A 7,243-nucleotide genomic window follows, 5' to 3' on the forward strand; every position below is an offset into this window, starting at 1 on the left:
GGGGCTTGATGCGTTTTGCTGCCATCTGGCAGTCTGTACCTTCCCCCCTTTACCTAAAAAGGCCCTTGGTCATCCCTCTCTGGGGGGGAAAGGGGATCGTTGGGACTGTACAATGCTGTGGCATTACACTGCTCAAAAACCAGGCAAAGTTTTCCCCCACATTCTTTAAAAGGGTCCGCGACCACCTACGGCCCAGAGACCGGAGCGTCAGATTCACTTCTGGCAAGTCCCCCAATAGCTGATCCTGCGCTTCGATAATTGGGGAAAGCCTCGTGAGTTGGGCGGGGGATTCTTGCAGCCTACCGACCTCAAGAAGGCGTTTGCCCGGGATCGAAAATCGCTAGGGGGGTTCTGAGACTCAGGGAATTCCAACCGCCTATAACCGGTACTGACAGTGCTTAAACCCGTAAAACTTTTTTTCTGTTAATTCGGGGTGATAAAGGGCTGTGCCCTCGCACCAAACCATATCTCGGGGCTGTCAGACCAAAAAAGCAGTAGACGATTGGTCTGGCGCAGGACTATGAACTCGATCAAAAAGAGCATTTGGAGATTCGGTATTTTTGCAGAAGGACCAAGCTACTGTTTTTAAAGGGCCGGGGGGGGGGGGGGAACTGCCTTTTTTTCATGGAAGCGAAACCTGGACCTATCTACCCCTTTGGAGCTCGTCTTGATACCTTTTGTAACAACCCTCTTCCCCGGGATCTGGGTACAGTTGGCAGGACGATGTCTCCATGAGACGGGGCAGGGGACCTGTTACCTCCCTAACCCGGGATCCCAACTCAGACTTTGGGCACCTAGCCCCTTTCCCCCTGGGGTGATCCTGCCCATCGGGTTGTCTCTTTGCCGACAATCCTGGTTGGGAGGAACCCGGGGGACGACACAAGGGGTCATGGTTTGGGGGCATTTCGATAAACCCTGTCGCAAGGAATTTTAAAAAGGGGCCCGGGGGGGCCTGCTTGGGATACTCGCCATGAGGGACCCTCGTGGCGGGAAGCGAAGGGGGGATGCGGCCATGCGCCCCCAGGGCTTAGTCCCTTCTGATGAGATAAACTTTATACATTGGGGAAAATCCCCTTACTCGAAATGGCGTTATGTAGCGCCATCATTTTTTGAAGGGTATGGAAAAGAATTAATTACATAGAGTTATATGATAACAATTTCGTACAAAGTTACTTTTTATCATTTTGGGTCATTACCTGCTTCTTTATAAGAAGTTTTTTTATATGAAATATTTCAAAATCCAAAATCTTTTAAATTTGGTGTGCTGAAATATCTAAAATACAAAATTAAGTTTTTTTGTGTGTGTTTTTGGTTGGGGGGGGGGGGGTTTTGTGTGTGTGTGTGTGGTGGGTGTGTGTATGTATGTATGTATTTATGTAGTTGTATTGTTGTGTGTGGTGTGTGTGTGTGGTGTGTGTGTGTTATATACTATTAATATATATTATATTATAATATATATTTAAAATATATTTTATTTTATAAATAACACCTTATAGTCCCCATGCCGGGGGTTGCGGTGAAGCTGTCGGCAGCGGGGCAGTGTTCGGGTGAAACCCTTTCTTTTCTACTGATTACTGTTTCACCATAAAATATGTCGGGCGTATTACAGTGAAACTTTTTAAAAGCGGCAGAGATAGTTCCTCCTGTTAGTTGGGACTGCGAGTTGAGAGGAGCCTGGGGATTCACTCGATTTTTCTTTTCTTCTAAAAACTCAACACCATGTTAAATCAGAATTGTCATTCATACCACATTTTCCCGTCGCGGGGGTTATAAAGGGGCGGTTGTTCAGAGCAACCGCTGAAATGTTAAATATGCTCTGGAAGACAAAAAACAAAAAAAACATGCCAATTAGAAACACATTAAAATCGGAACGGGAACAAAAGCAAAATGAAGAGTTGGGAAAATTACATCTGTCCCTTTACGAATGGATAGATACCTTTAAAATTACAGGAACAGTGAGACCAATTGGGAAAAGTAAGGGAATTTTCAGCCCAATAAAGATCGCATTTTAAAAAGTAGATACAAGCAAACCTCATAACTTATATTATAAAATGCTACGCCCAACCAACATTGCAAGTGATGAAGAAATAAATTTTTTTAAAACCTCTCCAAGAAATTTAGACACAACCCCTAACAAAAATGTAAAAGAAATCTGGGATTTTCAACACCAAGTAGGCAAAAGAAATCAAAAAAATGCACCTGTGGAAAATTGGGCCCTTTGGAGAAAAAAATGAAAAAATTGAAGTTTTTTATTAAATTTTGTAGTAAAAAAATTTTAGTTATACCCCAACACTTTTTCCCAAACCCCCCCCAGACACTTGTACCGGGGTTTTTCACCGACAAAAGAACCGAAACCCAAAATTGACTACATTGGTTAAACCCCAGAAATGGAAAATTGTATAAAAAATCCCAAGAAAAGACCTGTGTCGACTGAAAATGTGCCCAAAACTACAAACTATCGACTTTAAAATAAACTCGAAAAGAGGGAGCTCCAACACCACCTCAAAAGCTCGACTACAAAACTCTTGAAAACAATACAGAATTACAGTGTCAAACAAAATTTAATACTCAAAAATGTGAAAATATAAATGAGTTGTGGGAAGAAGGAAAAAAACCTTGCTGAGTGCTGCTTAAGAACTATCGCCAAAAAGAAAAAAACCAAAACCCCCCGGAAAAACCTAAGTGAAAATTTAAACAAGAAGATGCCTAAAATCAAAGGGGATTAAAAACCCGTTTAAATAATAATTCACAAAAACAAAAACAAAAATTCAAAGATTTTTGCGACAATAAAAAAAAATATTTAAAAAACATTGTCAAGAATTTAAAACTGTTCTACAATAAGACAATTAAAGAAATCTCCCCAAAGGGGCCGAAACATTTCACGAAAAATTTTAAACCCACAAAGGGCGCTATCAAAACTGAAATGGCTAGTTTAGTTGGAAAAAAAGTCAAAGATGATGGAATCTATTGCCCAACCTATACAAAAAAAAATAAAGACAAAAACAACTTTAAATTTACCAATGACAGCGAGATGAACCCCCCCCTGCTAGACTAAATTATAAAAACCATAAAAAATTAAAAAAACAAGAGCCCGGGGAAAAGATCAAATAACCAAACTATCAAATCTGGGGAAAGTGTTGAATACTTCTACAAACTTTGTACAAAAAATGGAAAGAAGAAAAAAGGGCCGGAGACTGGGTAAAATCATCTTTACTCCATACCCAAAAAAAGGGGATGCACTCCCAAAGCAACAATAACGGACAATTGCATTAAAAGTCCCGACAAAATTTTTTGAAAATTATTGCTGAAAGAAAGAAATTGAAGTTTTAAAAGAAAAATTCAGACGGACAAGCAGGTTTTTTCCCCCGAAAAGGGCCCAAAAAACCGATTCTAAATCTAAAAATTTTCATATGAAAACAGAGAATACCAGAAAGACCTATACCTGTGTTTCATTGATTACTTGAAGGCTTTTATACTGTTACACGATTCCCCTAAATAACTGACGATGGAGGGTTTCCCAAACACTCATCCACTAAAAAGCCATGTTGCCAACAAAAACAAATTAAAACCACATATGGGGTTAAAAATGGTTTTTAAAGTCAACCAAAGGGGTGGACAAGGTTTCATTCTGTCTCCGCCCTTTTTAAAATATATTTTGAAGCATTTTGAAGATCTTTAGAGAATTTTGAAGGAACTGTAGATGTTTTGGGGGATACAAAATTTCAAAACAAATACGCCAAAAACAAATTTTTTAAATTCCAGCAGTATCAGGAAATACAACAACTGTTAAATAAGTTTGAGAAACAAGCGAAAAAAAGGGTGGGTTTTTTTCTTAAAGCCCAAAAAAACTGATCATGAAGATTCAAGATAACCACAATAAAAGATATGAGCATGTTACAACAATGGGGTGGTTGTGAAAATGTGAAAAAGTTCCTTTTTCTTAGACTGTTTTAACTAATACTATGATATTTACCCGGGATAAAAAGAATTGCCACAGTTGCTCTCAAAAAACATCTGGAAAACTGAACCATTACCTTACGGACAAAAATGAGGTTATTGAAATCATTGTTTTCCCATTGCGTCTATGGTTCTGGGGTGTTGGTGCTGAGAAGAAGACAAAAAAAAATCAAAATTTTTTAAGTGGTGTTAACCGAATACACATTTAAAAATTACGAGAAGAAAAAAAAGATAAATGCTGAAAAAAATAAATTGTAAAGACCGGGTTTTTGGCATCTTAAAAAAAGGAACTAAGTTTATTTCTGTGATGAAGTAAAGTCTTGAGAAAAAAATTGCTGACAGGAAAAGGTGATGGGGGAAAAAGAGGAAAGGCAAAACCCAAAACAGACTAGCGACAAAATCAAAGATGTTTGCGGGGTGTCGATGGTACAAGTAGAAAAAAGCGCAAGATCGGTTGAGTGGGGAAGGATGGTGGAGGTCCTGGCGCTCAGAATACATACCGTTATTGTGATATATATTTTATATATATTAAATATATATATAATATATAAAAACGCACACCCATATCTACTATCTATCCAAGATATTAAAATTATGTGTACATATATATATATAATATATAATAATTATATAATATATATATATATATATGTATATATATCATGTAAATTTATGTATTTTTATATACATATATTTTAATATAATAATAATCATACACACACACCCCAAAACACCACCACACCACCACACAACACACATAGATAGATAGATAGATGTGTGTGGTAGGTGTTGGGGTGTGTGTGTTGTGTGTGTGTGTGTGTGTGCGGTGCGTGTGCGTGTCGTGTGCGTGGTGTGTGTATGTGTGGTGGATTATATAATATATAATATAATATATATATATATATATATAATTTATATGTTGTGTGGTGTGTGTGTATATATAATACATATTCATTATATGCATGCATGCTACACACACACACACACTTTTTTTTTTTTTTTTTTTTTTTGTTGTTGTGTTGTGTGTATTGCATTCAAGAGATAGATAGACAGATGGAGAAAGAAGGGGAGAGAGAGAGTAGAGTAGAGTAGACAGAGAGAGAGAGTAACCACGAAAAGCTTTCTAAAAAAGGGTTTTGGAAAACCAATTTGGCAGCAACACAAAAAAAAACTTAAAAAAAATACAGTTAGTTAGACATTTTTGGGCAATTATCTAATATAAGTCAAGTTGACTATGATATTTAAAGAATCGAAAGACTACAATAATGGTGATAAAGGGGACCGTTTTTGTGGTGATATAAAATTTAAAGAAATAATAATGAAAATATTCTTAAATAAAATAACGCAAATATTATTACTATTTTTTATATTATTCAATTTTGTTTCCCAAATTTTTTATCTAATCATTTCATTACCATTATTCCCTCCTAACAAATATTAATTAATGCTGGATAACATGTTTCCCCCCATCCTATCTAAAACAGTTGTTTTTGCAAAGATACTATAAATTTACTATTTTGTTTTTTTTTTCTCTCTATTTTTTTTTCCTTCCCCTTTTCCCTTTTTTTTTTCTTTCCCTTTCCCCTTTTTTTTTATTTTTTTTTCCTTCCCTTTCATTTTTGCCTCCGTTGGCAACGTTACAAAATCTTATTTTTTTTATCTGTTTGTTTATCTATTTCTTTTTTTTTTCGTTTTTTTTATTTATTTATTTTTTTCGTTTTGCAATAGTACTAATCTGATACACAATTCCCAATTAAATTAAACAAGGTGTTTTTTTTCCCCTTTATCTGTGAATACACCATAATATATATAAAATATATATATATATTATATATAATATATATATATAAAATATATATTTTATATATATATATATATATAAACACTTCTGATTAGCTTTGGGCAGCCTTCGTATTATTTCACCGTAAAAGTGAGTTCTGCTCTTTAAATTACAAGTAATTTCAAGACAAGTTTATTCATTGTTTTCCAGCTTTTTTACCACCCAAGTTGTTGAAAATGTGTCACTTAAAGATGAAAATGAAGATGGTATTATTTTAGTTTCTTTTTTTTAAATCTCGTAACTGAAAGTAAGTAAATAAATCCATAGATATTGAAAGGTATCAAATTTTCATTGTTTTTTTTTCTCTCTCATAATGCCGATGGCTCTTTTCTCTCTCCTTTGTCTAATAAATCTTATTTGTAATGGATCTAAAATATTATCTAAAGAGATCATCTAAAATTCAACCCTTTTAATGAGGGTGTCTCGCAAGTACAATTTTGTTTTGATTTAAATTTCATAATGAATTACAAGTTGATCAATAAATTAGTTGTTTTTGAAAAACGAGATAGAACTAATTATAATATGATTGAGAATTACCAAGAAGATCTGTAGGTTCAGTCTTCGCAGCCTGTATATATTATATAAAATATATATATATATATATAATATATATATATATATATATTATATATATATATATATATATATTATATATATAAGTAATGTAGATATTTGGCCTTTGCTGGGTGCCAATCATAGCCTGGCCATTGGGAGAAGGATGTATGGGGTCGGAACGTTCAATTTAATAAATGAGATGATGTTGAGTCTGTGTAGTAGAGAGCTAGAGAAAAAAAAGAATGGGAATGATATACTAATGGATACCTAGGAAGGCAAGGATCCAGGCATTATAAATTATAACGTGTTATTTAATTATAAAAGTAAGACTGCAGAATAGTTTTTAAAAATCGTGAATAAAAGGAAGGTGCTTTTGAAGATGAAATGATTTACAAAGTCAGTGGGTTTATTCGTAAATTGTTACCTACTTTTTTTTATGTATATTTACTGTTATATTTTGCTATATATATTTTACTCATTTTGTCCACTAAACTATCTAATCTTAGCTCTGTATATTTGATATCCTTGTCACTGACCTTTTTTTTAAAAAACCTTAAGACTTATAATATATTTCATAATATATAAAAGGATTTTATTTCCATCTGCTGGGACAGTCTTATACTTAGCCAAATATCAGCACCAAAGTAGGCTTTCACAATAAAAAGCTAATCCATCGTAAATTTGAAAAAGGGTGACTGTATATCAGTCATTAAAACCCAAAAATATTTTGTTTCTTCTGCCTTTTGTCAAATGATTTTGTATTTTGTAAAATTTAAACTAATTTTAAAAAGAAAAATTCTTGATTTACCTATCTGAAGCAGAATCTTTGGGGTTTGTGTCCCTTCTTTACTTTCATTTGGGTTTTTTTTCATTATTGGTTTTCAATTATTT

The sequence above is a fragment of the Penaeus monodon genome, chromosome 41 (assembly GCF_015228065.2).
Source record: "Penaeus monodon isolate SGIC_2016 chromosome 41, NSTDA_Pmon_1, whole genome shotgun sequence".
In the NCBI taxonomy this organism is placed as follows: domain Eukaryota; kingdom Metazoa; phylum Arthropoda; class Malacostraca; order Decapoda; family Penaeidae; genus Penaeus; species Penaeus monodon.